Here is a 14,960-nt window from a genome sequence, read left to right on the forward strand (position 1 = left end):
ATATATATATATATATATATATATATATATATATATATATATATATATATATATATATATATATGATTTAAATGAATAACAGTCTGTCATTATGTGGTATAAATGACATGGTATAAAGATATAAATATAGGTATCCTGCTAAATTCATACGAACATAATAAAGAAGGAACACTGCAGCAGCCCTACTGGCCCATGTGAGGCAGGTCCAAGTAACCCACCGGCTTATACCACTTCCCCAACTTGGTTCGGTCCAAGTCACATTCACTTAGGGAAGGAGCACAGCATCAGACCTACTAGCACAAGCTAGTCAGGTCCAACTCACACCCACTCATGTATTTATCTAGCCTATTTTTAAAACTACACAACGTTTTAGCTTCTATGACAGTACTCGGGAGTCTGTTCTACTCATCCACAACTATTACCAAACCAGTGCTTTCCTATATCCTTCCTGAATCTGAATATTTCTAACTCGAAACCATTGCTGCCAAGTCCTGTCTTGGCTAGATATTTTTAGCATGCTAGTTACATCCCCTTTATCTATTCCTGTTTTCCATTTATACACCTCAATCATATCCCCCTAATTCTACACCTTTCTAGAGTGCAGATTCAGGGCCCTCAGTCTATCCTCAAAGGGAAAGATTTCTAAGTAAGTTAGTTTATTCAGGTATACACAAATACAGTTACATAGAATTATCATACATAGCAGCATGTGTGTAGAGAACCTAGGATAACCCAAAAAAGTCAGACAGAGTGACTTATTTCCATTGGGGTTCTGATACATGGGATCAACTTTGTCATTCTCCTTTGCATGTTTTCCAGTGCATTTACATCCATTCCGTAATGTGGTGACAAGAGCTGTGCAGCATAATCTAAACGAGGTCTAACCAAAGATACACAGAGTTGAAGAACAACCCAAGGACTTCTATTATTTATGCTTCTTGATACGAAGCCAAGGATTATGTTCGCTTCATTGCAAACACTTATGAACTTTGTCTTGGTTTCAGATTACTAACCAGAACTCCTAAATAATTTTCGTAATCAGTAATATTAAGAGCTGCACTACATCTTCTCACTTAGACATACTTGTTTACCGATGACTGACTTGCACAGGCTCTCTGACCATATGCAAACCTGAATTATGTATATTACAGCTGATTTCCTCTATTCTGTTTATTGGAATATACAGTACACTACTGTATAAACATTTAAAAGTATACCAGAAATGTTATAAATGGTGCAAAAAAGACATTAAAACTATCAAAAATGGACGACACAAACCCACTAACACAGTATGCTCCTCAGCGACAAATTCATTTACCGACGTGGTCTTAGGAACAGAATTCCATCGTTAGTGAGGAGAGACTGTATTTAGTTTATATGTGGCGTGGTTATTTTCCTGTCCAACATTTAGAACTTTGCATTTGTCCATATCAAATTGCATCTGCCACTTCTCCAACCACTGCATCAGTCTATTCAAATTTTCCTGGAGTGCTCTAATGTCATTAGAATGAATTGGACAGCCTATTTTGGCATCATCAGCAAACTTGCTTATGTTGCTCTTTATTCCCCCATCTATGTCACTTTTGTAAACTGAACAAAGGGCCCAACACTGACCCCATGGAACACTGCTTGTGACATGCCCCCACTCTCATTTCTCCCCATTTATGCAAACTCTGATGGCTATTTGTCGACTATGCCTCTACCCAGGAAAAAATTTCTCCTATTGTGTGCCTTAATTCGAAAGCTTCGGATTATCTAGTATTTTTGCCGAGCAGCAATCAGTGTAGACTGCAAGCCTACATGGCTAGTTTTTATAGTTGCCATCAGAGGGCAAGCCTGGTGGGCATACCACTTCAACCTGCATCACCCTGCCTTGCTCTCGCTTGATGTGCAGGCATCTAAGAGTCAACAAGGTCTACTCCATCTTCCTCGCGGGCATGGCCCTCTGGGCCATGGGCACAAACACAGTCTGTGTACCACAAACCGCAAATAAAGCAAGAAGCCTCCAAAGCCTTATTACTCTTCGCTTGATCACCCCACGTAATTATTCCCGAAAACATCAGTGAATGGATTCGATCAACACTCTTGGCTTCACAGTGTTCCCACAATGGTTATTTCATAAAACTGTCAATATAACCTGGCCCCCCAATGGTATATACTTCACAGGATCCCTAGGAATGCAACTTGCATAAATTTGGAGACACCACTATTCATGCATGTTTTGTACCATTCTAATCCTGAAAAAAAAAGAAAACTACATATATGGTACTTATAAACTAAAAGATCAAAATCGAAATGCAAAACAAGACAGCTATTCTAGTTAGAAATCTAAAGCCAAAGCAACAGTACATCCCATCCCCGGGGCACATGTCCTACATGTGGTAATTTTAAAATAAGCAGGACAATTATATTCATGGGAGAACCACAAGGCTCATTTATCACTTCAGAGAATAGAGGCCAGTTCCAATTCTTTAGTTCAAGATCATCTCAAGGGGGGTGGAGGGACTAGTGGAACTACAAGAAATACGTACAACACAAGATATCGTTACTGCCTACAAGCTTTGCCTGCACAGTTCAAATAAGACTTTCATACTGGAAGAAGCGCTAGTGGATATGTAATTTTAAGACATTTAGTCCCTGACCATTTCAGTAACAAATGTATCAGTGCTGCAAACATGTTTAATCGTAAGCGTGTCGCCATTATAATGGCGAGAGGATTTTACCTAGGATTTTACTCTTTTTTTTTTATTTTTTTTTTATTATCACACCGGCCGATTCCCACCAAGGCAGGGTGGCCCGAAAAAGAAAAACTTTCACCATCATTCACTCCATCACTGTCTTGCCAGAAGGGTGCTTTACACTACAGTTTTTAAACTGCAACATTAACACCCCTCCTTCAGAGTGCAGGCACTGTACTTCCCATCTCCAGGACTCAAGTCCGGCCTGCCGGTTTCCCTGAATCCCTTCATAAATGTTACTTTGCTCACACTCCAACAGCACGTCAAGTATTAAAAACCATTTGTCTCCATTCACTCCTATCAAACACGCTCACGCATGCCTGCTGGGAGTCCAAGCCCCCTCGCACACAAAACCTCCTTTACCCCCTCCCTCCAACCCTTCCTAGGCCGACCCCTACCCCGCCTTCCTTCCACTACAGACTGATACACTCTTGAAGTCATTCTGTTTCGCTCCATTCTCTCTACATGTCCGAACCACCTCAACAACCCTTCCTCAGCCCTCTGGACAACAGTTTTGGTAATCCCGCACCTCCTCCTAACTTCCAAACTACGAATTCTCTGCATTATATTCACACCACACATTGCCCTCAGACATGACATCTCCACTGCCTCCAGCCTTCTCCTCGCTGCAACATTCATCACCCACGCTTCACACCCATATAAGAGCGTTGGTAAAACTATACTCTCATACATTCCCCTCTTTGCCTCCAAGGACAAAGTTCTTTGTCTCCACAGACTCCTAAGTGCACCACTCACTCTTTTTCCCTCATCAATTCTATGATTCACCTCATCTTTCATAGACCCATCCGCTGACACGTCCACTCCCAAATATCTGAAATACGTTCACCTCCTCCATACTCTCTCCCTCCAATCTGATATTCAATCTTTCATCACCTCTGGTGGCCTGGTGGTTAACGCTCTCGCTTCACACGGTGAGGGCCTGGGTTCGATTCCCAGCCAGAGTAGAAACATTGGACGTGTTTCTTTCCACCTGTTGTCTATGTTCCCCATCAGTAAAATGGGTACCTGGGTGTTTGTCGACTGGTGTGGGTCGCATCCTGGGACACTGACCTAAGGAGGCCTGGTCACAGACCGGGCCGCGGGGGCGTTGACCCCCGGAACTCTCTCCAGATAAACTCCAGATAAACCTAATCTTTTTGTTATCCTCATAACCTTACTCTTTCCTGTATTCACCTTTAATTTTCTTCTTTTGCACACCCTACCAAATTCATCCACCAATCTCTGCAACTTCTCTTCAGAATCTCCCAAGAGCACAGTGTCATCAGCAAAGAGCAGCTGTGACAACTCCCACTTTGTGTGTGATTCTTTATCTTTTAACTCCACGCCTCTTGCCAAGACCCTCGCATTTACTTCTCTTACAACCCCATCTATAAATATATTAAACAACCACGGTGACATCACACATCCTTGTCTAAGGCCTACTTTTACTGGGAAAAAATTTCCCTCTTTCCTACATACTCTAACTTGAGCCTCACTATCCTCGTAAAAACTCTTCACTGCTTTCAGTAACCTACCTCCTACACCATACACTTGCAACATCTGCCACATTGCCCCCCTATCCACCCTGTCATACGCCTTTTCCAAATCCATAAATGCCACAAAGACCTCTTTAGCCTTATCTAAATACTGTTCACTTATATGTTTCACTGTAAACACCTGGTCCACACACCCCCTACCTTTCCTAAAGCCTCCTTGTTCATCTGCTATCCTATTCTCCGTCTTACTCTTAATTCTTTCAATTATAACTCTACCATACACTTTACCAGGTACACTCAACAGACTTATCCCCCTATAATTTTTGCACTCTCTTTTATCCCCTTTGCCTTTATACAAAGGAACTATGCATGCTCTCTGCCAATCCCTAGGTACCTTACCCTCTTCCATACATTTATTAAATAATTGCACCAACCACTCCAAAACTATATCCCCACCTGCTTTTAACATTTCTATCTTTATCCCATCAATCCCGGCTGCCTTACCCCCTTTCATTTTACCTACTGCCTCACGAACTTCCCCCACACTCACAACTGGCTCTTCCTCACTCCTACAAGATGTTATTCCTCCTTGCCCTATACACGAAATCACAGCTTCCCTATCTTCATCAACATTTAACAATTCCTCAAAATATTCCTTCCATCTTCCCAATACCTCTAACTCTCCATTTAATAACTCTCCTCTCCTATTTTTAACTGACAAATCCATTTGTTCTCTAGGCTTTCTTAACTTGTTAATCTCACTCCAAAACTTTTTCTTATTTTCAACAAAATTTGTTGATAACATCTCACCCACTCTCTCATTTGCTCTCTTTTTACATTGCTTCACCACTCTCTTAACTTCTCTCTTTTTCTCCATATACTCTTCCCTCCTTGCATCACTTCTACTTTGTAAAAACTTCTCATATGCTAACTTTTTCTCCCTTACTACTCTCTTTACATCATCATTCCACCAATCGCTCCTCTTCCCTCCTGCACCCACTTTCCTGTAACCACAAACTTCTGCTGAACACTCTAACACTACATTTTTAAACCTACCCCATACCTCTTCGACCCCATTGCCTATGCTCTCATTAGCCCATCTATCCTCCAATAGCTGTTTATATCTTACCCTAACTGCCTCCTCTTTTAGTTTATAAACCTTCACCTCTCTCTTCCCTGATGCTTCTATTCTCCTTGTATCCCATCTACCTTTTACTCTCAGTGTAGCTACAACTAGAAAGTGATCTGATATATCTGTGGCCCCTCTATAAACATGTACATCCTGAAGTCTACTCAACAGTCTTTTATCTACCAATACATAATCCAACAAACTACTGTCATTTCGCCCTACATCATATCGTGTATACTTATTTATCCTCTTTCTTAAAATATGTATTACCTATAACTAAACCCCTTTCTATACAAAGTTCAATCAAAGGGCTCCCATTATCATTTACACCTGGCACCCCCAAACTTACCTACCACACCCTCTCTAAAAGTTTCTCCTACTTTAGCATTCAAGTCCCCTACCACAATTACTCTCTCACTTGGTTCAAAGGCTCCTATACATTCACTTAACATCTCCCAAAATCTCTCTCTCTCCTCTGCATTCCTCTCTTCTCCAGGTGCATACACGCTTATTATGACCCACTTCTCGCATCCAACCTTTACTTTAATCCACATAATTCTTGAATTTACACATTCATATTCTCTTTTCTCCTTCCATAACTGATCATTTAACATTACTGCTACCCCTTCCTTTGCTCTAACTCTCTCAGATACTCCAGATTTAATCCCATTTATTTCCCCCCACTGAAACTCTCCTACCCCCTTCAGCTTTGTTTCGCTTAGGGCCAGGACATCCAACTTCTTTTCATTCATAACATCAGCAATCATCTGTTTCTTGTCATCCGCACTACATCCACGCACATTTAAGCAACCCAGTTTTATAAAGTTTTTCTTCTTCTCTTTTTTAGTAATTGTATACAGGAGAAGGGGTTACTAGCCCATTGCTCCCGGCATTTTAGTCGCCTCATACGACACGCATGGCTTACGGAGGAAAGATTCTTTTCCACTTCCCCATGGCCAATAGAAGAAATAAAAAAGAACAAGAGCTATTTAGAAAAAGGAGAAAAACCTAGATGTATGTATATATATATATATGCATGTGCTTGTCTGTGAAGTGTGACCAAAGTGTAAGTAGGAGTAGCAAGATATCCCTGTTATCTTAGCGTGTTTATGAGACAGAAAAAGAAACCAGCAATCCTACCATCATGCAAAACAGTTACAGGTTTTTGTTTCACAGTCATCTGGCAGGACGGTAGTACTTCCCTGGGTGGTTGTTGTCTACCAACCTACTACCTATTTTAAGTAATGCCTACAAAAACGTTCGGGTGTTTAACTTATGGAGCACTGCATCAGTCCTACTGACCCATGTTAGTCAGGTCCAACCCACACCCACTCATGCATGTATCTAACTTATTTTTAAAACTACATAATATTTTAGCTTCAATGACGCTACTCGGGAGTTTGTTTAATTCATCCACTATTTCAAAACCAGTACTTTCCTACATCCTTTCTATATCTAAATGTTTCAAACTTGAAACCATGCTGAGAGTCGTCTTGGTTAGATACTTTTTGCATGTTATTTACGTCCCTTTTATTTATTATTTTCCGTTAATACGCTTCAACCAAATCCAGATCCCCCCCCCCTTAATTCTACGCCTTTCCAGCGTGAAGACTGAGGACCTTCACTCTGTCCTTGTAAGAAAACATTTCTGATACACGAGATCAACTTTCTTTGATTTTTTTTCTAGCGCACTTATATCTATTCTGTAATACAGTGACCAGAACTATGCAATATAATCTAAATGAGGCCTAACTAATAATACTAAACTAACGATGTAGTGACAACCACTTGACACATGAATTTTTTAGAAGGGCTTCTCACTTTACAATTAAAGAAGATTAAGATGCAAACAACACATACACCAGTAGTAGAGTATGAATACTAAATAACAGTAGTAAGTGCTGTATTAAACAGGTGTAGGTGTGGTGGTGAAGGCAGGTAATGCCGGCACAGCATCACAGCGCCATGCGAGATCACCATGCCGGCCACCACTCAAATTTTAACACCATAATAACACTACACACACACTGCCAACACTACCATCACCCACTTCTCTACCTCTTCATAACTTATACGCACCATAATTACTTACTTGGTTGTTATAGTTGACTTAATAGAGAGGCAAGAGCTCGGAAATGTTAGATGAGTCAGTAGACAGTGTGTCAGCGTGGCTGGCAGCGTCCAGAGAACACCACCAGCAGACGACTCTAGCTGCCTCACTCACCCACTCACCAAGCTTAATACATCCTCCACCACCCTCGTAAGTAAGTAAGTAATAATGTTTTTAAACAGTCATTGTCTTTACTGGCTGATGGGTCTCATTTCTAAATTGTTTGCAGTATGCATAAGATTATTATAATCGTTCATGATTGGTTAAATTGTAAGGATTTAAACTTAGATGATGCAAAAATCTTATCCAGTCAAAAGGTCCCTTTTCATCCATTTCATCCATTCTAGCTTACTATTAATGTCTCTCTACGTTACATTATTTATTTATAGTCTTATAAAGAATTAGCTGAAATGTACATATCATATTTTCTAGAAATTTTGCTTATATAATACCTTACATTTAATAATTATAGGTTATGCTTGCTGAAGGGCCCTCATTCTAGAAGGTACTGTGCCTCTTCAGCTTACTTTATATAAGTATTATTTCTCTCCATTTAAATATCATCAGTAATTATTAAAAAATCTATAGAATGTTTATAATTAAAATTTTAATAAATTACAAGTAATACTTTCCAAAAAAAAATACTTTATATTTCGAATTCTTAAGTTTTTCTATACCTATATTAACATAAACATATAGTAATTTAATCCAGTAATTACTTTTAATAAAAACTGACGTAAAAGTTAGTATTATTTTAAAGTTATTCATAAGAAAATTCGAGTATGAGTGTAGCGCGCGTGCGCTGTGGCGGCCATGTGGAGCAGCAGCAGCAGCAGCCAGACCAACAGCAGACGACGCTACTACACGCGAACCCTCACACATTGTATATTACATAATGGCAAGTACTAGGCCTCTCTTATTGTTAACATTGGTGTTATTTTGCGTAAGTGAACGATGGGGATGTCATGAAATAGTGACATATTGGTTGTAGAGAGGCTTGAGGAAGTTAGTGTTATATCTGGTAGGGGAGGCCGGTGCTCCTACATGATCTGGGCTGGTGTCTTGATGCTGGTAGTGCCGCCATCCAGAACTTTAGATGAGATTATATTTGTTCGGATTTTTAACCCGGAGGCCACACAGGATAACCCAAGAAACTCTGCATCATCGAAGACTTATTTCCTTTGTGGCTAAAGTTTTTTTTCAGGTATATGTACACAAATACAGTTACACAAACTATCATACATAACATGTGTAGATTACCAAGGATAACCCAAAAAAGTCTAAATGACATTTCTTCGGGGGGTTATATATTTTATTAAAAACCGCACATCAGCAAGTTTGCCGATGACACCAAAATAGGCCGTCGAATTCATTCTGACGAGGATATTAGATCACTCCAGGAAGATTTGAATAGACTGATGCAGTGGTCGGAGAAGTGGTAGATGCAGTTTAATATAGACAAATGCAAAGTTCTAAATGTTGGACAGGACAATAACCATGCCACATATAAACTAAATAATGTAGATCTTAATATTACGGATTGCGAAAAAGATTTAGGAGTTCTGGTTAGCAGTAATCTGAAACCAAGACAACAGTGCATAAGTGCTCGTAGTAAAGCTAATAGAATCCTTGGCTTCATATCAAGAAGCATAAATAATAGAAGTCCTCAGGTTGTTCTTCAACTCTATATATCCTTGGTTAGGCCTCATTTAGACTATGCTGCTCAGTTCTGGTCACCGTATTACAGAATGGATATAAACGCTCTGGAAAACGTACAAAGAAGTATGACAAAGTTGATCCCATGTATCAGAAACCTTCCCTATGAAAGACGTAGCACAAGCTATCAGGTCTAACTCACACCCACCCACATCTACTCCTGTATTTATCCAACCTATTTTTAAAGCTACACAACGTTCTGGCCTCTATAACGGTACTCGGGAGTTTGTTCCACTCATCCACAACTCTATTACCAAACCAGTACTTTCTTATATCCTTCCTGAATCTGAATTTTTCCAACTTAAAACCATTGCTGCGAGTCCTGTCTAGGCTAGATATTTTCAGCACACTATTTACATCCCCTTTATTTATTCCTGTCTTCCATTTATACACCTCAATCATATCCCCCCTAATTCTACGTCTTTGTAGAGAGTGCAGTTTCAGGGCCCTTAGTCTATCCTCATAGGGAAGGTTTCTGATACATGGGATCAACTTTGTCATCCTCCTTTGTACATTTTCCAGAGAATTTATATCCATTCTGTAATACGGTGACCAAAACTGTGCAGCATAATCTAAATGAGGCCTAACCAAGGATGTATAGAGTTGAAGAACAACCTGAGGACTCCTATTATTTATGCTTCTTGATATGAAGCCAAGGATTCTATTAGCTTTATTGCAAACACTTATGCACTGTTGTCTTGGTTTCAGATTACTGCTAACTAGAACTCCTAAATCTTTTTCGCAATCCGTAATATTAAGATCTACATTATTTAGTTTATATGTGGCATGGTTATTTTATTGTCCTGTCCAACATTTAGAACTTTGCATTTGTCTATATTAAACTGCATCTGCCACTTCTCCGACCACTGCATCAGTCTATTCAAATCTTCCTGGAGTGCTCGAATGTCCTCGTCAGAATGAATTCGACGGCCTATTTTGGTGTCATCGACAAACTTGCCGATGTCGCTCTTTATGGCCTCATCTATGTCGTTTATGTAGATTGTGAACAGCAGGGGGCCCAACACTGACCCCTGTGGAACACCGCTCGTGACACTTCCCCACTCTGATTTCTCCCCATTTATGCAAACTCTCTGCTGCCTATTTGTCAACCATGCCTCTATCCAGGAAAAAATTTCTCCTATTCCATGTGCTTTAATTTTCCTCAATAGTCTCTGATGTGGGACCCTGTCAAAAGCCTTACTGAAGTCCATATACACAATATTATGCAGTTCCCTGATGCATTGCTTCAGCCTCTCTATTTCCTCCACAGAATAGCCCCCACCCCTCCCCATAACAATCCCTCAACCACCCCTCTAAATACCGTATAAGCCCAAAAGTCATCTGAGCCTCCCCCTTCCCCTGTCGAACATAAAAATCCTGAATCCTCTCCTTTGCCACTCCATCCCACCACGCCAACAAATCTTCAACAGCCTCCACCCCTGACTGTAACTCCTTCCACATTCCTGCAAACCCCCTCCCTCCCCTCCCCTTAATCAAGAAGCCTAATGTTCAATTTCCAATAACTCCGATGCCTCCTTGGTAACCTGTCTCGCCCCAATTCCATGATTCGAATATGCTACATCCATCACACACGCCCTCCCTACCCCTGCAGTCCGTGTTACATACAGTCGGTCTAATCAAGCAGCACATCCTCCCTGCACAAGCGTGTGCTCCACCTCCCACACTTCACCCCTAGCCACATCCCACAACCACACCCCGCACAAAAGATTCCCTAGTACTACAGAGCAAAACCCCACCCCTCGCGGCTCCACATCTTTCCTGCGCACCACACAATTCCAGTCACCCCCCACAACTGCCACGAGGGGATAGACCAATACATCCCTTACAAAAGCATTCTTGACACGCCTATCCCCCCTCCGCTGGCCCATAGACGCACACTAGCGCCACCCTCTCCCCTATCCACAATCCGTCCACTCACACAGCACCCCTCCCCCCTCACTTCGGTATACAACAAACGGGCTAGTCTCTTGCAGCAGAATGGCGACCCTCCTTCCCTTTCAATTGAGTTGAATGCACCACAAGCCCCTGGAAACCATCCAGTACCAACTCGCACCCGGCTTTGTAATTGTGCTCTTGCACAAAAGCCACATCCACCCCATACCTACGGAGAAAACCCGTGAACCACGTACACTTCACTCTATTTCGCAACCCATTTACCTTCACTGAGAGACACTTCAAGCCGGCAGTACCTTTTGCCCCTTCGGCACTGACACGCCACTAGACGCCTGCTGGCGTCTGCCACCATGCTCAATGTCAGACACACGAGGACCTCCTTTAGACGCCACGTGGCCCCTGAGGGCCGCCCCGTGCCACCTCTGCCCACACCTTGCAAGGCCTCTGCGCCGGGGTGAGGACGTCATCAGAGTCCGACAGCGCCTCCGCCCTCATGTGTGACCCACTCTCCACTTCCATAGCCACCTCCAGAGGACCTTCACTATGGACCACCGCCTCCACGATGACTACATTCACCCCGGCATCCTGCCCCTCAGCCAGCTCCTCCACATCCTGTGACTTCAGACCAGACATGTTCTCAAGGGTCTCTACAAGCCCCTCCTCACCCACCACACCAGGTGTTTCCAATAAACCTTGCAGCGCAGTCACTAACATGTCCTCCACCACACTCCCTCCATGAGGGAGGCAAACTGAGGAAGACTCCCCAAGTAGTCTCACACGTTCCCTCAAGCAGCTCCTCCCGCTCCACCCCTGCACTCCACGATGACATATTCTGATGTGCACCCGACTCAGGCACAGCTGTCACCTCCTGGACGGGCTGTGCCATGGGATAACACCCCACTTCCTGCTTCCACTGTTGGCGACCACATTACACCGCAGTGTGATCGTACGACCCACAAAGGTTTGGTCTGGGACTAGTCCATGGGTATGTTGTTACCCGAAAACATCCTTCAGGTATGTTGGGTCTCGTGTCACTGATTTTAACGTCTTTGATGTGTTGAGGTGAGTTTATTTCAAGTGGATTTGCCAAGTTTGTGTTGGAGACTTTTCTACTGATATTCCTTATTGCTGGGTTAGTCATTCTGAGGTCCTGTATTTTTGTCTTGTATTTGAAACCATCTGAACTCATTTCGGTATTGTCTCAATAGATTGTGGGGTCAAGTGCCAGTCTTTTTTAGTGGGTATGGTTGCCATTGATGTGTGTTAGACATATCCATGTTGATAGGCCTGCAGGGAAAAATTTTAAATTGTCTTCTCCAGCTGTAGTGCACTGTATTTATCATAATTTGATAAATATAGTACAATATGCACTTAGGACAAATTATGTTGGATGTTTTGAGCATTGTACTGTACATTTATTCCACTTTTAATTTAGAATTCTTAAATGCTCCATTTCAGGCTGGTGTTCTAAGAAGATTTGTTCCGCTGTTTGACAGAGTGTTGGTACAGAAGGCCGAAGCGGTAACAAAAACCAGTAGTGGCATCCTTATTCCAGAGAAATCACTTGCAAAGGTTCTGACAGGCAAAGTTGTGGCAGTTGGAGAAGGTGCAAGAACCGAGGTAAGATGGTTTTCACAAGTCTTGTGTAAATTTTTTTTTAGCAAAATTTTGGGTATACAGTAGTCTCTTTCCCCCCCCCCCCCTTTCCCCTAAATTCCACCCCCTCCATATCCTCAGGGGATAAGTTCCAAGACCAAAACTGTGGATAGTAGCAGAGCCTATATATAAGTTCTTTTTCATTTACATACATACCTATGATAGTTTAATGATAAATTATGCATAATAAGTAGAGAATTAACACTTTTTCACTGGGAAACTCTTCATGGCTTCTCTTAGGCTTTGAAGAACTACCACCACTACTTTTGTGCTTTGGGGGTCATTGTTAAGCAAAATTAAGGGTTATTTTTGGGCCACAGTAAACTGAAACTGCAGAAACAGATACAGGGGTTCTACTGTACTTTTTCTCAGATGCTACATAACTTATTTGTGAACAGCAATTCTGAATGTGATTATTATTATTATTACTGTATCTTTTATGCATTATTTCAGTCTGGTTCAGTGATCCCTCCATCAGTGTCTGTAGGAGATGAAGTCTTCCTCCCGGAATTTGGTGGTACGAAAGTTACTCTTGATGAGAAAGAATATCATCTCTTCAGAGATTCTGAACTGCTTGCAAAAATTAAAAAGGAATAATTTTAGAGCAAATTGGTTAATATGTAAGCTATTTGGATATAAATGTAAACTAACATACCAGTTTATTAGTTGGTGACTAAGAATTCCAGGAAATCTTTTAAGATTTTCCATTTATATTTAGGTGAAGTTTTGAAAAATTTATCCTCCATTTTATATAATTTTCTTAACCTGGGATGGTGTACATCTTAATATCATTTTTGTATCAGTGCATCTTCATTACTTATATCATGTATCATCATGTATCATTAGATTGTGACATCAGAAGATTGTATATAGAAATTAAACAAATTTAAGTACTTGTTCTTTCAACTATTCTTAATTAAGTTTTTTGCCTGGTTCTATTTGAAAAGCTATTTGGGGCCTACCCCTCCCAGAGTTTGGTAGCAGAAAAGAATTTTGGTCTTTATTGCATTGTCACACTGGTTACAACTAAACCTGCCATGATTGCAGCAACCTGTGAAAACCGAACCTGGCTCAGTTGCTTCACTGAGAAAAGTATTCCATCAACCCAGCCCCCATGCTACTTCAGTGCAGGCAGAAGTAATAAACAATGTTCCATAAATTTCTAATGCGGTTAAATATCATTTTAAGAAACCATACCACGGGTGGGATTGAACCTGCGGTCAGAGAGTCTCAAACCTCCAGACCGTCGCGTTAGCCACTGGTCCAGTGGCTAACACGACGGTCTGGAGTTTTGAGAGACTGACCGCGAGTTCAATCCCGCCCGTGGTATGGTATGTTTGCAATCATGTCATTAGGATTTCGTGAGTCATCATTTTAAGAATTTGAAGCTGATCAGGAGACATTCAAAAGCTTCCACATAAATCTTCTTTTCAGTAAAAATATGCAAGTAGGCAACTACTTCAGAATATTTCAATAAGGTACCATTGTTCTGCAGATTTACAGCACTGGGTTTAACACTTAATGATTATAAAAATCTAAGACTAAACATAATCAAAATTGAACCTTACCTCCTCTTCCTTTGTTCAAACTTGATTGCCCGTTTCCCAGGCACTATATTACCCCTACTGTTGGTTCTGGCACAACAGTCTAAAGAAAATTACGCCTTTAAAGATGCCTTGATTTAGTAACGATTGTTGCATTGTTACCAAATGTTTAAACTGTTAGCTAAAAGTATCACTGGTCGACCATTTTTGAAAGGTTCTATGCTTCTTAAATGAGATTAGTTAATTCTTATGTATTTTCATGTCCTGAATCCAAAAATCACCTTGAAAAATGCTTTTTGGCTATAGGTTTAAAGATACAAGACATGTAATATTTGATGATTCTATTATAACATAAAATGTCAGTATGTTTTAAACTCTAATCCATATCTACTCTCTGCCTTTTTGCTTGATGCTCATAGTGGGCTGAAGAATCATATCTTGCCAATGTCCAGGAATAGTCTGCAAAATTCTTGTGCCCCATTTGCCCCAGTACCATTTTTCCATGTTTGAAATATCTTGGTAAAACCTTTCACCATGTTTATCACTAACTGCCCCACAGTTTGCTGGAAAGAAATCTAAAGGCAATTCCAAAATGTGGATTTTAAGAGACATTTTACATCCCATGTTCTTGTAAGCCTTGATGAAGTTTTCCACCAG

At 41.0% G+C, this 14,960-nt stretch overlaps 1 protein-coding gene across 2 annotated transcripts in view; it reads right to left on the bottom strand.

Moving 5' to 3' along the window:
* Positions 1 to 7,604, bottom strand: part of Hsp60A (Heat shock protein 60A) — a 40,190-nt gene extending 32,586 nt beyond the window's left edge. Inside the window, exon 1 of one of the 2 annotated variants that reach the window (XM_070092143.1) lies at positions 7,456 to 7,604. The gene's annotated coding sequence lies outside the window, so the exon portion shown is untranslated. The remainder of the gene's footprint in view (positions 1 to 7,455) is intronic. The other variant, XM_070092144.1, reaches the window with a different exon arrangement.
* Positions 7,605 to 14,960: the final 7,356 nt, after the last annotated feature.

Source organism: Cherax quadricarinatus, chromosome 38 (genome assembly GCF_038502225.1).
Source record: "Cherax quadricarinatus isolate ZL_2023a chromosome 38, ASM3850222v1, whole genome shotgun sequence".
NCBI classification, from domain to species: domain Eukaryota; kingdom Metazoa; phylum Arthropoda; class Malacostraca; order Decapoda; family Parastacidae; genus Cherax; species Cherax quadricarinatus.